The 20444-nt window shown below is 36.9% G+C and overlaps 1 protein-coding gene across 1 annotated transcript in view; it reads left to right on the top strand.

Annotated features, from left to right (window-relative positions):
- Positions 1–20444, top strand: part of TAFA2 (TAFA chemokine like family member 2) — a 413277-nt gene that overhangs the window by 103258 nt on the left and 289575 nt on the right. The gene's annotated exons all lie outside the window — the stretch shown is intronic.

Below are 20444 nucleotides of genomic sequence, written 5' to 3' on the forward strand. Positions count from 1 at the left end.
GCACAGGTAACTGGGCATGTGCTGTTGGGATTAAACAGAGGCCACTGACAGAACAAATCAGCTCATGCCAGGGTATTTGTAATTTAAGATTTCCTGAAGCTTCACTTTTGTAGTGTCTAGTTTCCTCCTTTCAGTTGTATTTATAAGGACATCATGATTGTTCATCACAATGTCTTTTGTATTAAAAGGAAATTAAACTTCGCACAGAGATCTGCTTTGAGTTGCAATGATGTTTGTATTTTCAAAGTGAGGGAGGTAAATAAGCCTTATTGTTTCTATTTTTGTTGAAGCCAAGAGAAAAGGAATTATAGTCATGTGGCTATAGAATTGAACCACTTGGAATTGTGGGATAGAGTTTGTAGAATTGAAGATCTGATACTAATCTTCCGTTTTTTCCCCCCAGAAGAACCTAAACAAATCAAAAAGTAAAACCGAACATTATTAAAAAGGAAAGTAATAGCCCTAGCCAGTTTGGCTCAGCGGTTAGAGTGTTGGCCTGCAGACTGAAGGGTCCCGGGTTCAGTTTTGGCCAAAGGCATGTACCTCGTTTGCAGGTTCGATCCCCAGCCCTGGTCGGGGCGTTTGTGAGGCAAACCATCAATGTGTCTCTCTCACATCGATGTCTCTCTCTCTCTCCCCCTCTCTCCCCCTTCCACTCTCTCTGAAAAAGCAATGGAAAAAAGTGAGGATTTAAAAAAAAAGAATAATAGACACATGGTCCAGTTGAAATGAGTCAATTAACTAGTATCATTAAAATGCAAATCTAATTGTGGAGTGTGATGCTTTATTTGCCTTTTCAATGATACCTGGATGGTTAGAAGAAACTTAGAATATTTCTTTTGATATTCTAAGGAGAGTAAATCTTTGATACTTTGCCATTTAAAAAAAATTGGGACATTTCAGGAAAAGAAGGGGTTATCAGTCTTCGTTTGTATGGAAAATTCTCCTGTTTTTACTTTTCAGTTATAATTCAGTTACCCTTTCTCTGTGAAAAATTGCTGTTCCTAGTCACAGAAATGATAGGATTGTTTTCTTATATGCATTGGTTCTCTCTAGATTATACTGACTTTAATAATTGCCACCAGCCGTTATATAAACTGGCGTGGTTCTGGAGGCCCTTGGTGTGTTTGTTACTGACATACAACAAAGAACTTGTTTTTCTTTTTTTATTTTGTGGATGAAAAGGCTGAGCACTGGTGTAAATATTATATTTGAGGTAAAATATCATACGTGCAGAACTCAGAGTTCTAGTTTCACCCCTATTAATTATAACACACAGACACTGAGAGAGACAGAGAGATTTGATATCAGCATACATAATGTTTCTTGCTTAGTCAAACTGTATGATTTTAAAAATTGACCGCACCTGATGGTTTTTTGGATGATACAGAGGCCAACTAAGAGTAAATAAAAAAAGTTTTGTAATATGTTAGCCTCTGGGCCTTTACCCACATAGTATTACACAGTTTTCAGTCTGAATACTGTTTTTGCAAGTCTCAGTAGGATTTGGAGTTTTCAGCTGCACCTGTATTCATCATCGCTATGGTGTTTTTGTTGGTGAGACTAGGCAGGAAAACAAGAGCCTATAACGTTATGATTAGTGATTGTTTCTTTACAGAACTTTCACCTGGAACAGGTTTCTGGTTACTGCTGTTTACTCCCATGTAAATATTGCTGATATCTTGACTGCTGTATGGTTTTTCCTGGAAGCGCTGTGTATCACTTTAATGAGGTTTTCTTAGTAAAATATATATGCTTTGTAACTACATTCTGATTTCATGCAAAGCTTGTACTCATTATGAAAATAACTTGCAGAAAATGCTTGCACCATGATTGGATTTGGGAACTAAATTCCTTGGAGGGAAAACAAGGCTGCATGATTTGCTAATCTTGAAGGAATGCTTTTAGGCATAGTGTTAAAATATAGCAAAAACAGCTATTTAAAGTAATATTACATGTAGCATTCAGTTATGGTATTGAATATTGTGTGTTAAAATAGTAAAATTAATATTGATGACGGAAAAATATCAACAGCATAAATTATTCTGGTATAAGATTGTGCGAATTCAACAGAAGACTTACTGGGAGGATTATCAGTTTTATTCTTATGGTGACAGTGATTGGAAGTTCTGTGAATTATATGGAAATCATGGGCACTTAATTGTGATTTACCATCATTTTATTTCAAGTTTACAGATGGATCAGTACACAGTGAACTAATATATATCTTAATATTATTTATTAGGGTATACAATTTGGTGATATGATTCAGTATTTTTCTAAAATTGTATTGTATGTGAAATTAATGGAAACTTAATGATTATATTGAAGGAAAAATACTTTTATTTTATTTGGATAATTATTTTAGGAATCGGCATTCTCTCTGCTGAGTCCTTCGAAGGCGAATTTGAAAACCAAAGTCAAGAGATTTGGGTGCTCTATGTTTTTCCTTTTTATTCTCCTTCTATTGTGTTTGCTTCTCAAGCTAGTCCTGGCTTCCCTCTGAATGCTGTACTGGCAATATGTTAATTAGGAAGCAGAGGTAAGTTGTTTATTGTCTGATAGCTACAGTTTTCTTTTCAACTGACATATAAACTTTTTTATGTCTGTGTGCACAGTGACACGACATGGCAAAATTGTCTATGTTCTAAAAGTCCACAAAATAAAAGTATCTGTCCCCCCAAATTTAAAAAATAATAGTGTTTTCAACTGTTAGCTAATATTTTTAGTAAACTTTATATCATGATCTTTGAATTCAGATTCAAGAATACCAACTCTGACACTTATTAGTTATTTGACCTAAAGCAAATTTAAAAAATTGCCTCTGAGCCTCAGTTTCCTCATCGCCAAAATGGTCATGCCACATAAATAACACAGCAGTTGTAAGGAATGTATTAATGGTGTATATTCAGCTCCTAGCACACTCTCAGGAACAGAGCAAGTGAACAACAATAGTTCTCATTATTGTTTTTCTCCTGTTGCTTCTCTTGCTCTTAAATATTGCAGTTGTCCAATCTACTTTATGTGTGTGTCCAGCTACCTTTCCTAGATGTGACAACCAAAAAATATTGGCTTCCTTTGTATTGGATTCATTTCTGGGAATATCCATGTCATTAATGATGATTAAATTTTGTTCCTAAAGGTTTTTGATTACAGGAATCTACATGTTACATTAACCATAATATTTGATATATCAAAATACCTTATTCTCATTTGAATAATAAATAATTTACTATATGAATTAGCATTCATTGGCCAAATAGACAGAAAAATATAATCTGGTTAAGCATTAAGATGAACATTTCATTACCTCTGTATCTGCCTTTCTATTGAAGGTGCCTTTTCTAGGCTGCATTCTAAAGGGATTTCATTGCTATAAAAAGATCCCAAGGGCATTGACTAAAGGTTAACCCGAACTATATATAGAATAAGAATTTTATGGTAAAGATACAGGCAATAGTGTGCAGAAGGCTGGAGAAGTGGTGGATTCGGGGTGGAGAGGATCGAGCAATGGGGGAAAAAAAGGGGACATCTGTAATAATTTCAACAATAAAGATAAATTAAAAAAAATTTATGGTAAGCTATGGCTCCTGGATTTATTCATAATACAAAGTAGATACATAAATAGCTCAATTATTATATTGACTTAGATTAGCACTGAAAATTGCAGAAATATTTTATGTTAAGATTTGGGAAAGCTTTATTAGTCAGAGATTATAACCAATTTTACCTTCTAGAAAGCAACTCACAGAAGAAGACTAAAATGACTAAATAATATTCAAAAGACTAAATAATATTCAAAAAGAAACTAATCTTCTAATGGGTAAAAATAAACATACTCTGAAATCACAAAGAACAGTTTAAATTTGCCATTTCAGGTTAAATTAATAGAAAACACTTATATCACAGAAAAGGAGAATTATCCTGAAGTGATAAAGTACCACAAGCATACACCTAGAATAAGAAAAAAACCCAAATGCATTGTCATTATTAACATTTTTATAGAATCAAATAATATTTCCCTATTATAACATGGTTTGGTATTATAGATTTGGATTATTATTGTTTTATAAAGCATTTTAATGATATGTAACAGGAACTTAATAGTGCATAGCTTGCAAAGTTATTGTTAGTTCTGTATCCCAAAATAAGGGCATCCTAATAAAAAGATTCTGTTCTAGTTACTTTATTTAGGAAGTTTATTTCCTCTTTTGAAACTTTCTAAAGTTACTTTTATATAATAGTAATTTAATTATAGAAATTATTTGAAGCCTCTCATTTTGTGCTATGCGTGGCCAAAAGAGACCATTTATAAAATTCTTTCCTTTTTTTTTCCAACCAGCCTCTGTTGGTAGCCAGTGTAACTTGCCTGCTTAGGGACTATCATGGAGGCAAGTCACTGGGGCTGTGTGGTGGCAGAATAATGGCCCCCACAGATGCCTGTGTCCTGTGCTCAGAACCTGTGACTGTTACCTTACGTGCTACCTTTGTCAGTCTGAGCCGCTAGAGCAGAATGGCGTGGGCTTATAGATAACAGAAATTTACTTCTCACTGTGCTGGGAGCTGGGAGTCTGAGATCGGGGTGCCAGCATGGTCAGGCTCTGGGGAGACCCTTTCCAGGTTTCAGATGATCATGTTTTTGTATCCTTACACAGTGAATAGGGTGAGGCAGAGCTTTCTGGGACCTTTTTATAAGGGCATTAATCCCATTCATGAGGGCAGTACTCTCATCTCATTACCCCACCTCTTAATATCATCAACCCTGGGTGTTAGAATGTCAACATAGGAATTTTAGGGGAAAACAGACATTCAGTTAATAACATTGGCAGAAGAGGCTTTGAAGATGTGATCAGGGGTAAGGGAATCAAGATGGGAGATTTTACTGGGTTATCTAGGTGGGTCCAGTCTAGTTACATGAGTCCTTAAGAGTACAACACCTTTCCCTGCTGGGTCAGAGAGATGGGCCAGAAGAAGGAAGAGGAAAGTTTCCTAGGGCTGAAGGGACTCAACTTGCTGTTGCTGGCTTGGAAAGCAGAGGAAAGGGGCGTGAGCGAAGGAGCATGGAGGCCTGTAAAAATTGGGAAGGCTGTTAGTTTATAATCAGCAGATAATAAAGACCAAGTTTTACAACTGCAAGGAATTGAATTTTGTCAAAAATTTCAAAAGCAAGAAATGGCTTTTCCTTTAGAGTTTTCAGAAAAGAATGTAGCCTACCAGCACCTTGGTTTTAGTATGCTGAACTACAGAACCGTAAGGTAATACATTTTTGTTTTTGTAAGACACTGTTGGTGGTAATTAGTTACAGCAACAAAAGAAAATGAATACAGGTGGGTTTACATCTACACACCCTTCCAAGCAGAAGGCAGAGTATTGGACCTTCCTAATTTTAACTTCAGGGTGGAAAAAGCTGAGTTGGCCTGGAACCTATACTGTGGAATTCTTGACCAGCCCCCCCCACCACAACTGCAAGCTCCTGAGGAAACTTGCAAATGAGACACTTTGATGTAAAAACTCCTTTTGTTAGTATAGGTTTTGGCTTCAATCCACTGGCCCTTAAATTGGATTGGATTGTGCATGATCTTTCAGCGTCCCATGTCTGATACAAGACCTAGACTGAAAGCAATGCCATTGTTCTCTTGGCCCTTTCCCCCAGCCCCACACTTTGAACTTAACCTTTGAGGTCTTACTCCTACGATGGTAAGATAAGTAGGGTAAGGGGAGCCCAAGGAAAAAGGCATCACATTTCTTCCTGAGATTTAGAGCAGAAATGGCTTAACGGACCCACTCACAGGTGCCTTCAGAGTGGGGCGGGGAGAATCCTCCTACCTAGGCAGTCTGGAGACTGTCCTTCCACTCCAGCTGCATGGAAGCAAACACTTCAAAATAAGACAGAGAGTAAAGAGATAAATAGTTTTTAAAAAGAAATTCAAAGTGTTAAGAGGAAACTCCATGCACAAGAGAAAAGGCCTCTAACTTATCAGGTCACATTGTAAGTATGTCTCCTATTATTATTATTGTTCTTATTTTATTCAATTTATTTAAAATACAAAACCCCACAAAAACCCAGTTCACTCATTTATCCCACCTTCCACCCTCCCACCTCTGGCAACCACCAATCTGTTTTCTGTACCGTTGAGTTTGGTATTTATTTATTTATTTATTTATTTATTTATTTATTTAATATATATCTGTATTGATTTCAGAGAGAGGAAAGGAAAGGGGGAGAGAGAGAGAGAAACATCAATGATGAGAGAGTCATTGATCGGCTGCCTCCTGCACGCCCCCAACTGGGGATGAAGCCCGCAACCCGGGCATGTGCCCTGACGGAATCAAACCCTGATCACCTGGATCCTGGGTCCATGCTCAACCACTGAGCCATGCCTGGCGGGGCGAATTTGGTATTTTTTTAAAAAATTATTTTTAGATTCCACATATAAGAGAGCTTATGGTATTTATCTTTCTCTGTCTGAATTATTTCATATAGCATAATGCCCTGGAGCTCCGTCCATGTTGTTGCAAATGGTAAGATTTCATTCTTTTTTATGGCTCAATAATAGTTCAGTGTGTGTGTGTGTGTGTGTGTGTGTGTGTGTGTGTGTGTGTGTGTTCGTGTGTTCTTTGGATAAATACTGAATAGCTGGATCCTTTGGTAGTTCTGTTTTTAATTTTTTGAAAAAAACCTCTGTACTCTTTTCCATGGTGGCTGCACCAGGTTTTATTCTTACTAGTGGTGCGTAGGGATTCCCTTTTCTCCACATCCTCGCCAACACTTATTATCTCTTGTCTTTGATAATAGTCATTCAAACAGGTGTGAGGTGGTGATCTCACTGTGGTTTTGATTTGTATTTTCCTGATGATTAGGAGTGTAAAGCACCTTCCCGTGTATCTGTTGCTCATCTACATGTCGTCTTTGGAAAAATGTGTATTCAGAGCTGCCCATTTTTAATCAAACATTTTTTTTGCTATTGAGTTGTATGATTTCTTTATATATTAGCCCCTATCAGATATGTTATGTGCAAATATTTTCTCCTATTCAGTAGGTTGCCTTTTCATTTATTGATGGTTTCCTTTGCTGTGCAGAAGCTTTTCAGTTTGATTTAGATCCACTTCTTTATTTTCCCTTTGGTTGCTTTGTTTTTTTGCTGTTAGATTAAAAACTTCATTGCCAAAACCTAGGTCAAAGAGCTTAGTGCCATAAGTTCTGTGGTTTTTAGTAGTTTTATAGTTTCATGTTTTATGTTCAAGTCTTTAATTCATTTTAATTTTTGTGTATGGTGTAAGATAGTGGTTAAGTTTCATTCTTTTGCATGTGGCTGTCCAGTTTTTCCAACATTTATTGAAGAGATTATTCTTTTCCACCATTGTATATTCTTGATTCCTTTTTCTTAAATTGATTGACCACATATGTGTAGGTTTATTTTGGAGCTTTCTATTGTGTTTCATTTGTTCTTAAGAGATAAGAATTTAATCTTACCACCCTTCAGTGCCCCATCCAGATGCAAGAAGCTTGAGTTCCCCCTACAGGGCGTAGTGTGTTATTAACAGACATAGCAAGCATTTTAAGATAACAGAGTTGATCTCGAAAATGAAGGGTCGGATCTGATTATAAATAAAGTGCCAAGTAGGAAAATTTTATGTGTTGTATCTCTTTTTCTGCACCTCCTTTGGGCTTCTTGGTACCATGTCTTTTCCACCTATACAAGAAATAGATTAATGTCCTCATACTTACTAAAATTCTTATTAGAATGTAAATTACTTGTGGGCAAGGAGTTTTGTCACTTACATCCATTGATGTGTCATCAAAAGCTAGACAGTTGTCTGATTTGATACCTTGTAGGTGCTCAACAAACACTTGTCGAATGAATGAATGAATGAATGAATGTCATCTTTTGAGACCTCGTAGCTTTTCACTTCCTGTGGTGCCCTCCAGTTTCCAAAATTAATTATTGTACTTAATAATGTAACTTCCAAGTGACAATTTGATTAAATTATAAGGAAAGATTATACTAAAATGTAGCATTTTTTTCTCCCTCACAACTTACGACTGCCCTTTCACCACATATTTAATACTTATAACATCACTAGAGGCATCTGCCTGGAAGAACTTCTATTTGATGGCTTCTTAGGGCAGAGGACAGGTGAAAAAAACCTAAGGCCCACCCAAAGTGGGCAGTTTTAGAAACCAAAACACTGCAGAAAGACAAGGCAAGAAAATATGTTTGTCTTGACATTGCTGTTGGGTAGTAGGGAGAAAAAAAATCCTTCTTGAGAATTTGTAAAAACAATATGGATTGCACATGAGTTTGAAATTTGAATTCTTGCCACTCATGTGGTTCATAAAAAAACCTTAGCCAGAAGCTAATTTCAACATGCTCTCAATTTCTTTTTTCCTGGGAAAAGGTAGAAGCAAAGCTATATCTTCCCTACAAGAGCTTTTTTCTATCGGTGCTTCTAAGAATTTCCTTAAACAAGGTAACAAAAAATAACCTCAAAGTTGAAACAAGGCCCCCTGTGAGAGAACCAGCTGACAGACAACAGGATCAGACCCAGCCACAGGCAGACTCTCACGTGGCCTCCTAATCCTGGCTTCTCGCTATTCACATCCAGGTGTAGTCTCCTCTCCTCGAGCATGGGTGCAAGCTGGGACTCTTAATCAGTAAAATACAGCAAAGGGGATGGATTGTCACTTCTGTGATTATGACACATAATATTATATTGCACATTTTTTGAGGAGGCGCTCTCCCGTGGTAACTTTGAAGAAGCGAGCCGCTATGTAGTGAGATGTCCTATGGAAGAGGCCCGAGGGCAAGAATCTGAGGGCGGTTTCTAGCCAACAGCCAGCAAGAAAGTGAGGCCCTCAGTCTGGAAGACTACAGGGAACTGAATTCTGCCAATAACTGTGTGAGCTTGGAAGGGGAGCCTTCCCTCAGTCGAGCCTCAGATGAGATTATAGCCCTGGTTAACGTGTACATTGGCGCTTTGTGAGACCCTGAGCAAAGGGCTCAGCTAGGATATGCCGTGTCCTGACCCACAGAAACTGTGAGATAGCAAACGTGTGTTATTTTAAGTTACTGTGTTTGTGGTAATACTGGTAGGCAACAATAAATAATCCTCAAAACTTCAGATATTAGAATTACCAGGCACAAAATATATAATAAATATGTTTAATATAGTTTGAAGCAATAAAGAGTGGGATTGAAATATGAGCCAGGAGCAAGAGACTATAAAATGATCAAATAGAGTTAAAAAGTAAATAGAACTTCTAAATGAAAAATATAAAAATTGATATTAAAACCTCAGTGAACAGCCTAAACAGTTAGACATAGCTGAAAATGGAATTAGTGGCCTGTAAGAGCTGAAATGATTCAGAATGAACTTAAGCTTGGCTCTTGCTGTTTCTTCTGCCTGGAATACGCTACTTCAGATGGTTACATGGTGGCTCCTTCACTCCTTTCAGGTTCTTGCTCAGGTGATACCTTATTGGGGAGGCCTTCCCTGACCACCCAATAGAAGAGCAACTCCTGCTTGCTCCTGCATATCTGATGTCTCTTGCCATGGTTTATTTTTTCCCCACTGTATTTATTACTCATTGACATTTATTAACTTACTTGTTTATTGTGTGTGTATCTATATCCCACCCAATACACTGATCTTTATGTGTAGTACAGCAACCCTGAGGCCGAAAATAATGCTTTTTACTGTCTGCCTTGATTTCTGGGAATCTGAAGGTCTTTGTGTTGTTCAGTGCTGTCTTCCAAGTGCCTATATCAGTGTCTGGCATCTAGTGACATATTGCTGAATAAAATGATAAATGAAAGGTCTAACATCTGGATAGAGTTTTGGGAGGAGGGACGAGAGAGAATGAAGGAGAGGCAGATTTTGAAGAGCTAATGCAAATTAAAAAAAAACAACCTGATGAAAGATACTAATTTTTAGGTTTAGATACACCCAGGAAATCCCAAGTAAACAAAAGGAAATCTACACCTGAGGCTCATTCGTTACAGTGAGAGTGCAAAGATCTTATAATCAGCTCAATGAGAAGACAGAGTCCCTACAAAGTAATGGATTTTCAGTAGCAAGAATGGAAGCCAGAGGACAGTGGAACAATATCTTAAATTATTAAAAGAAAACAACTGTCTATAATTTAATATTCAGCAAATTACTCTTTCAAGAATAAGGGCAAAAATATATTTTTAGTCAGTTAAAGAGAGAGCTTATCATCAACAGATTCTTTACTAAAGAAAATTCTAAAGGATGTAATTAAAAATTATTCCTTAAGGGAGTTCTGAATGCAGGAAGGAATGGTGACCAAAGAAAATTAGAAATTTATGATTATATGAGTCAGTTTCTCTGAGATAGTTCTTTTAAAAAAATTTTTAAAATATGTTTTATTGATTTCAGAGAGAGAAAGGGAGAGGGAGAGAGAGAGAAACATCAATGATGAATCATTGATCAGCTGCCTCCTGCATGCCCCCCACTGGGGATGAGCCCCCATCCCAGCCATGTGCCCTGACCTGGAATCGAACCATGATCTTCTGAATCATAGGTCAGTGCTCAACCACTGAGCCATGCCGGCCAGGCTAAGTAGGGTTTTTTTTATTGAATTTATTGGGGTGACTGGTTAATAAAATTATGTAGGTTTCAGGTGTACAATTCTATAATACATCATCTGTATATTGTATTGTGTGTTCACCATCCCAAGTCAAGTCTCCTCCATTTTCCTTGGATGGCCAGACATTTGTGACTTTAGTGTTTTAGGGGAATTATGGCTAAAGGACTTTGTCATCCCCAGGTATTAAGATCTACATCAGAGCCAACAAAAGTGTCTAGTGGTTGCCTTAATTCAGCCTTAGAAAGATGGAGACTTCTGCCCATCAGGCGTGGCTCAGTGGTTGAGCGTCTTCCTATGAACCAGGAGATCATGGTTGGATTCCAGTTGGGGCACTGCCTGGGTTTTGGGCTTGATCCCCAGTAGGAGGCGTGCAGGAGGCAGCCAGTCAATAACTCTCATCATCATTGATGTTTCTGTCTCTCCTTCTCCCTTCCTCTCTGAAATAAATTAGAACAAAAACAAGAAAGATGGGAGATTCCTGAGATGGGAATGGCTTTGTTGTGAGGGAAGTGAGGTGGGTAGAGGAACCTATTAACCACAAACTCCCTGATCCTTGAAGTTTTAGAACAATTTTTTTGTGCTAATACACGATCACTGTCAGTGACTGGTTAAACCAGGTACTACTACTAATTATTATTTATTAATTATTATATGTCACACATCAGGTTAACTTTTGTAAGTTATGTTCATGGATTCTGGTTAGTTACTTTTATAGAATGAGATTCTATACACATTCTTGAAAATTAGAGGGAATGTTGATAATTATAGTAGCATATTGCTGACCTGAAGAAGAGACTGTTTCAAACTTCTGGGAAGCAAGCAAGCTAACCAGTGTGTGGGTTGCTTTGTGCTACTCGACTTCAAATATCCCCTTTCCCCACCACCACCAAAATTAAAAAAAAGGAGTTAGAAGAGGAGGCGGACAGAGTAATAAAAGAGAAAACCTTTATTTCCAGTTTTCAAAAATGTAAATCATAACATCAGGAATTAAAATGTGAACTTTAATGTACAGAATTATTTTTCTATGATTTTTAGAACTTTAGATGGTATGGAAATATATTTAATTCTTGGGTTTGTGTGGGAAGTGAACTATGTAGATAAGTTGTAGCAAGAGTCAAGAGTTTTACATTTTACTTTTATACTTATATTTATGCATTAATCGTTCTCTGTTGACTTACAAAGGTTTTTGGCAGTTACCTATAATAGGAAATAGAAATAGATTTTAATTCCCATTGAATATGTACACAAATTGTCATGTAGGAGAAAAAGACATTTTATGAAAAGATATTCTTATTATATATGTGATAGACTTTAATATTTCCATTCTTTTCTATTTTATTCTGTCACTTAAGTTAAAAATTACAGGTTATGAACTACTAAACTGATTTGGAGACACAATAATAGATCACAACCTGCAGTTTTAAACATACTATCTGAAATATAATTAGATTGCTAATATCTATCTCTTTAGATAACTGTTGATCTCTATCATCAAAAGTTATTTAGATACAGTCACTTGAAATGTTTTTTTTGCAGTCTTTCTAGTTTGTCATTGAAATGGTGATAGAACAATAATTGTGACTTGCATAACACGTAATCATCTTCGATGAGTTTAGTTCAGCTGGTGAAGGTTGAAATTAATGCCAGTGGTAACAGAATGTGGAGTTAATCTGTACTTACTGTAGTAAGTGGTATGTGGTATGTTCAAATAGAGAGACTCTTCTCTATTGTAGGAGTTTTTAAAATTCTCCTGGAATATATGGGTTAAGTATTAATTGCTACAGTGATCCAAGTAAACCTATTCTATGTATGAAAGTAAGTTTTGTACCTTAAATATATTTAGAAGATAAAAATGCTGTTTTAAATTAAGATTGTTTTGAAATCAAGTTTCCATACCTTAAATTGTGACACTGTTTCATAGCTTAGCAATGACATCTTCAATAAACACAGGTCCAGAAAACAATGCATTTTAAAGTGCCGTGAAACGTACCTAAGTGCTATCCATTTAGAACCCAGCTGTCCCTAATAGAATGTTGTTTTATATAAAGTAGCAGCTTTCACACTTCAAGAATCTGGAAGAGCTTTCTAAAACAAAGCATTAAGTGTGAACTGCTCATTTTTATTCAAAGTTTATGAGATTCCAGAAGTACCATTATATTGCCTTTGCTTTAAAATGCAATTCACAGTAAAACACACGTTCCCTTTCCTTTTTAGTAAGGTTCACTGAGCTAAGGCTGCAAGCAACTTGCACCTTGCATGCATTTCCTTTCTGCTGAAGACATTGAAGACTCTCAGATTTTGCAGGGTCTGAGACTTAGATGTAAGTGTTCAGAAACTTTACTTTTGAAACGTTACTTTGATGCCAACACAATGGGAAAGGCTTTATATTAAATCTAAAGCACTAATGATGAAAAAGGCTGAAGAGGCGAAGTATAAATCTTTTACTATATGGCCGTATATGAGTGTGTGCGCACGCAGACACGTTTTCGGTGTTTGAGTTGTAGTTGTTAACCATACAATCTGTCACTGTATACACTTTTGCTTCTTGGATTTCTGGTCTGCTTGATGCTACTGGCCCCAAATTGCTTTGGAATCCTGCCTGCCCTGCTCTAGACCCTCTGGAAGCCACTGCTACTCGCCAGAAGTGCACAGCGGTGGCATATGGATCGAGCTGTGATCTGATGTATTTCTCTCCAGTCCACACTGCTTGATACCTATTCTCTTTCCAGTCTTTCTGTGCAGCTATAGTCTCTTGTTTGTCATTTGTGAGGTCAAGTTTTAGTAAATAAAATGATATAGAACTGAGAAAAATGAGTACATTACTAATGGCTAACCTTTATTCAACATTTTCTATGTATTAAGCTCTTTTTATAGTGGATTACAAATATCTCAGTTAAGTCTCACATTAATCTTATAAGATAGGTTCTAATATTATTCCCATTTTACAGCAGAGCAAATTGAGACCCAGACAGGGTTAAGTAATATGCCCAAGGGTATTCAGTTACTAAGCGATGGAGCCAGAATTTGCCTTGGGCAACTCAGACTGCTGTGTGGTGCTGTTTCTTAACTTGCAAAAAGTGAAAAAGGGTAGAGTCCCCTCAAAAATAAATTGAGTTATTAAACATATTTTTTGGCATTGTGAATGTTTTGCTTTATTTTGTTAAAATATGTTTTTTAATAAACAGTATTTTATTTTATTTTATTTTTTTATATATATCTTTATTGATTTCAGAGAGAGGAAGGGAGAGGGAGAGAAGAGAGATAGAAACATCAGTGATGAGAGAGAGTTATTGATTGGCTGCAGCCCGCAACCCGGGCATGTGCCCTGACCGGGAATTGAACCCTGATCGCCTGGATCCTAGGTTGACGCTCAACCGCTGAGCCATGCCCAGCTGGGCAATAAACAGTATTTTAGATAGGATGATATTAAATAGCTTAAGTTACAAATTTCTTAGCTTACTTATTGATTTTATTTTAAAGTTAGTAAATTGTCCATTTATTACATCCACTAAACAATCTTATGTACTCTGCATGTTAGTTTTTCTGTACAGGTTTTTTTCATTTTCCATATGTATGTAGGTACTCTTTCAAACTCACAATGCAAGGATAACCAAGAATATTCTGAAAAACATACCAGAAGATTAAATATATGTACTTAGAGCAGCATCTTATACTGACCAAACATGTAAGAATCTACTACTGAGGAAATAGTAATCTGAGCTGTAGTAATAAACGTGGAACTTGGAGAAAGGAAAAATTATTGCTTGGGGAAAATGTACCAGTTATTTTTATAGGCTTTCATCATTTTGATTTAAATGACAATGAATTAAGTTAACACTCATTTTGGAAGTCTTTATGGTGACATTAGTAACGTGTTTACTAATCCCAGGTGATTAAATTTGGATCTTGCAATGTCTTGGCTTACTGCTCAATTCAGAAATTCTTGTGCAATAAAATAAAAGGAAATACTGAACTTTCAACCCTTTCTCTTTATCACATTTTACTTTTTAAAAGAGACAGTGGTAGTTTATTTAATTTATGAAAAAGTCAGATAAACTCAGTAAGCTTTTTCAGTAAACTTTCAAATAATATTTACCCAAATAACTTACTTTAAAGAAATTGCTTTATTTTAAACCTGTACTCTCTATTTAGCAAACAGTAACCATCCATCAATGCTCGGATGCAATCTTCTTTTTTAACTAATATCTCCCACCAAATCTGCAGTTTTTCTTAAATCATACTTTTGCTTTTATGTCTTGATTCAGACCCTGAAGTTCTAAACTAATTACAAATTAGGCAGAGCAGCTCTCATCATTTTAATGGACCCAATGGAATCCATTGCCTATAATGAGGACCTACTGCGTGCTTATTCATTGCCAGGTGTAGGGAGACTGATAGTGAGAAAGCAAAAGATTGTTTAAAATACTAATTTATGAAAGTGTCTAATCACCAGTTGCTTAGAGAGAATGTTAAGACTGTCTTCTCTGGACTGGCAGGATGTGGCTCAGCGGTTGAGTGTCAACCTAGGATCCAGGCGATCGGGGTTCGATTCCCGGTCAGGGCACATGCCCGGGTTGCGGGCACGATCCCCAATCGGGGGCGTGCAGGAGGCAGCCGATCAATGACTCATCATTGACATTTCTATCTCTCTCCCCCTCTCCCTTCCTCTCTCTGAAATCAATAAAGACATATTTAAAAATTAAAAAAGACAGTCTTCCCCGAATAAAGAGGTGAAACAAGGAGGAGATACTGATAAATGTCACTGGCAACTATGAAGATGTTTGAGTCAGCTCAATTTTTAAAATTGAAATGGGGATTGACAAAATATGGTCTACAGGCCACTTCCAGCCCACTTACCTGTCTTTGTAAATAAAATTTTTTTGGAGCTTGGCATGCTCGATACTTTATGTATTGTCTGTGGCTGCTTTCTTACTACAAAGGCCGAATGTGTTGTTGCAGTGAGACCATATGGACTGCAAAGCCTAAGCTGTTTACTTTCTGGCCCTTTACGAAAATATTTGCTGACTCCTGGTCTAAATTACATGTGAAAATTATTTGCAGTGTCCTTCCAGATACTGTATGTATGCTATAAATCGATGTAATTATCCTATAGCTTGAGTATTGTGGTTTGGAATGAAATTAAAAAAAAAAAGTCACATTGAATAATTGTTAAATTATCATATGAGAAGATATGCTCAGGAGCTATCTTTGGAAAGATGCATTTCATATTAACATAATTCAACTCTTTCAGAACAGATTGTGGTGTATTCCTTTGGATGAAATGAACTTTTATTTTGTATGGAGATTTAATTCTTATGACTTGGATATTTTGGTTATGTCTTAATGAAAATTAGAACGTTAACATAGTTTCTTTTTCTTTTGCCTGTTGCATTTGTTAATGGGAGTTAGCACATACGTATTTTCTCATTCACAGAAGATTTTACTTAATAATAAATTGCAAGATATCAACTGAATATTGCTTTGACTTTGTAGCAGTTTGTGACTTTAATGTGTGATGTATATACATTTCTTGTTATATGACAGTCATTAACATTATAATATACATACAGTGGTTGAAAGAGACGTGTTCTGTTAACATAATTGGTTCATTTTTTTGAAGGGGGCAGAGAATTATTTTTGAAAGAATGGCGGCTTGCATATTGCTTTGGTTTTCTTTAACCAATTAAACATTTTTTTCTGGCCATCTATGATAGTTCTAAGAACGGCTGAGTGGCATCTTATATGTGGATCATACTGTGGTACACCTTCACTGACTGCAGGTTTGCCTCTCTTCCTAAGTTTCTATAACCTCATGAACAGGTGACAGGCTTGCACGGTGCCTGGCTCACTGTGGTCACCGAGTAAATGGATTGAGTGGAGTTCAAGTATCCATGTAATGAGAAGTTGTACACTTTTGGAATTCTCTTGGAATTTTAAAATGTTCTTTGCTGTTCCTTGTCTTAATTTAAAATACAGTGGGAAGTGGCCGTTTGTATGTCTGTTTGCCACACTTGAACTTGCAACTCCCCAAAAAGAGGGACTGCGCTTGATCCATCTTTGTACAGTCAGCGCCTGGCACAGAGCGTGGAGTATATGTTTGCGCAGCAGGGCTGTTAGTAATGAGTGGCACTCTGTCACAGACAGTGGCATCTGTTTCTGCATCTGGGTGGAGCCCTTTTGCAGGAGGCAGGAGGAGCGGAGGAGTAAGGGGTGACCTGTGTGCCGCACTGGGCCGGAGGTCTGAATAGCCCGGGATTGCTGACGGGATGAATGGGAGAGTGGAAATTAGACTCCGAGCTGTCAGGAGGAACTGAAATATTAGAGCAGTGCTAAAAGCTGATGTAGCAAAAAAGTAGTTTTTTCCCCTGTGGTGTAATTTAGCAACACTAAGGATGCTGTTCAGGTGTATTTTTTTGGAGAGAGTGAACTTTCAGACTTGAAAATGTTGGCATTTTGGAAATCCTGGAGAACTCTTGCAGACTGAGGGAGGAAAAGGGATCCAAGCCTACTTTTTATAGCACTGATGAAAAGATGCTTACGGCAGTCAGTGGCTGATAAAGGTTTAACAACTGTCTCCAGAAGGGGACAAAGACCTTGATTTGTAGTGTTTTCCAGTTTCTGTGTGTAAATACTCCTACCATGACTGATTTAGGCTACTGGCTTGACATTACTGAACATGGAGTTGGGAAGAAATACCCAAATTGCCTCTGGGGAGTCAGCACTGGCGGCTCTAGCACCAGGCTCCTTTAAAGGAACTTGAGTGCTTTGTTGTAGGTTTCACGTTATTAACTAATAAGTATAGACGTGACCATTTATTTTACATACATGGGTGAATGTGGAATTGTGAAAAGTTTGTAATAAAGTTTTACTCTTTTTATCTTTGTGACATATTGGCAAGAGATGCAATTATAATTTTCAAAATTTTCATCTCGGGAAGGGCAGAGGGCATGGTCGCAGGCATTTTCTTTGCCCTTCAGTAGTAGTAACGGAAAAGGCATTTCATAATTCTTTCCAAAAGAATGGGCTGCCTCAAAGGCACAAGGACTAGACGGCTTTGGGAATTTTTGCTGTACACCCAAATGAGCCCGGACTGTACAGTCACTCTAGCCAGCATCAGTCTGGTTTTACACTTGGAATCTACATATTTTCTGAGGGCAATTGATGCCTAACTAAATTATTCATTTTCTGACATTCAGGTGGCAGCTTAAACATTTTTCAAAACCACTTTTTTTTTTACAGGCAACTGGTAACCACACTTCCCTCCAGCACGTGTTTGTATATTAGGTAAAGAGGGTTTGCCTTCGTTCTGCAGTTTTTTGGTAGGATTTTGGCTCACTCATTCTTTTTTAATTTTTTTGAAAATAAATTTATTTTTCTTTATTGTTGAAAGTATTACAGATGTCCCCCTTTTCCCCTCCATTGATACCCTCCACCCCGGCATCCTCTCCCTGCCAGGTCTTCTCCTCACTTGTTCTTTTTGTTGTTAATATGTCACTGAATAAACTTAACAGCATATGTGCATAATATATACAAATTGACTTCATGTTGTAGAACTGGTTTTCATGACCTCATATTTTCCCTATTTCTGTGGACTTTTTTTTAAGGTTATTTATGACATTTAAGATGATTTAAAACATTCTTTTATAGTCAGTCTTCATGGAAAAAGGGTTTACATTCATCTCTCCTTCCTAGTCCCCACTTCCTCCTGAACTCAGTGTGGTTTGGCTTCTTTGCCCTTAATCAAGTGAACATGTTTTACATTCTCTGATCTACTCCTTGTCAGCTTGTTCCCTGTATGACCTCATTCAAACTCAAGTATGGATTCAGCTGCTTCCTTTCTGTTCTCACTATTACCTGTTGAATTAGGGTGCTAGGTACTTCTTGCCTGGGTAGTTGCAATTGTCTGCTAATATCTCTCTGTGATTTTAAGTGTCTCCTCTCCAATTCATAGTTCTGCCAGAGTACACCATCTAAAATGCAAATCTAATCATGTTAGGTGATATCTGGTTGCCCCTGGTAGGGAAATAATTTGGTGCCCCTTCTAGAAAATTCTGTTTCTTTAGTCAACATTTATTTGGTTGGTTGCCATGGGGGATACAATAGGTGGAGGAGGGGTGCTGGTAGCTTACTCAGTGAATCCTTGCCTACATCTCCAGAAGCCATAGTACCAGAGCTACTTGGACATATCTACTGTGGGATATGCCCCACATCATGAGCCTCATAGAAGTATTCTTTTCTATAAACTCTCATGGAGAGAACTGTGTGTAAATATAATTTTCTCTATGTTGTTACACTTCTAGTGATAGTTTCTTAATAACAAGAGCAACTGCGCCCAGTCTGTGCGGCTCAGTGGTTGAGTGTAGACCCATGCACCAAGAGGTCCCTTGTTCGATTCTTGGTCAGGGCACATGCCTGGGTGTCAGGCTCAGTCCCTAGTAGGGTGTGTGCAGGAGGCAGCCAATTGATGTCTCTCTCTCATCTATGTTTCTATTGTTTCTCACTCTCTATCCCTCTGCCTTCCTCTCTAAAATCAATAAAAACATATGTATTTTTTTTTTTTTTTTTTTAACAAAAGAGCAGCTACATGACTAGTAAGCTTGTTAATATGGTTCAGCATACAGATATTTTGTCTATATTATTAGTCTTTGGGTGATACAGTCCTCTACTTTGGCCTGTGTATGTTCAATGTGTAAGTAGTGCCTACTGAAATATTCACACATGATAGTGGGTGCTGTCTTCTACTCTGAAATAACTCAATTATGATAACAAGGTTTAGGCCTTGGGTTATTCAAAATAATTTAGCTCTCCATTTTGTTAATTCTATTATTTGGACAATTTGTATATTGAGTTTACTCATAATAAAGCTTATTTATAATAATAAAATGACATTAGCTGGGGCAAAAGTAATAATGAGTTTGATATAACAGCATTATGGTGAGAGGCCCAGCAGTAAATAAAGGGGTAACTGGTGACAAGAGAAGATTCAGATGTTTGGAAAATGTAACTAGGAAAAAAACTGCTAAGGGAGCATTTTATTTTTCAGTATCCTAAGGGTCTTGTTACTGTCTTATATTTGCTTTTACTAAAACTGTTCAATGCAGAATTTGAGAGAGAATTTTCTTGATTGGAAGCAATCTTTATCTTAAAGTGATCACTGAAATTTTTTGAAAAATTTGCTTCATAGATCACTGTATCAGAACACATTGTGTTCTATAAAGCAGTGTAGTGATTGTGGGGCGGGGAGGGGTGGAGGCATAAGAGAGCATAGAGGGGATAAATGGTGATGGGGAAAAAATTAAGCAGAAATGTGTGTGGTTTAGGTTTTTATTTTTTCTTGTGATGTTTTGAAGACTACACATTAAGGACTGATACAGAGGCTCTGTCAGGAACTTTCACACTGAAAACACTGTTGCATATTTTTCATTTTAACTGCCTAGTACTTCAGGAAATCCAGAACTTGATTATTCTGGAAGGCCAGGAGGCTAAGGTGGGATTAATGGGTTATTATTATTTTTTCTAAAGGAAATCTTATTTAAGTAATAAAACAACAATTTCTTTACATTTGTAGGTATATGTATGTACCTCAAGGAAAAATAATTTAATTGTCTGGTTAAATTAAGTTTTTCTGTTTAACTGGTATTCATAAAAAATGCCAACTAACACTTTGGATAAATAAGTTTGAAAAATCTGCATTGGAAATTGAATTAATGAAACTTAACAGTACTCTGTGATCAAATAAACCCGGCACCTAATCAGATTTATTCTTCATTATTTCTTATTGTTTCCTCTGTTGAGCTGAATGTAGGTAGTAGTAATAAATTTATATTACATA

The sequence above is a fragment of the Miniopterus natalensis genome, chromosome 2 (assembly GCF_054644295.1).
Source record: "Miniopterus natalensis isolate mMinNat1 chromosome 2, mMinNat1.hap1, whole genome shotgun sequence".
NCBI classification, from domain to species: Eukaryota; Metazoa; Chordata; class Mammalia; order Chiroptera; family Miniopteridae; genus Miniopterus; species Miniopterus natalensis.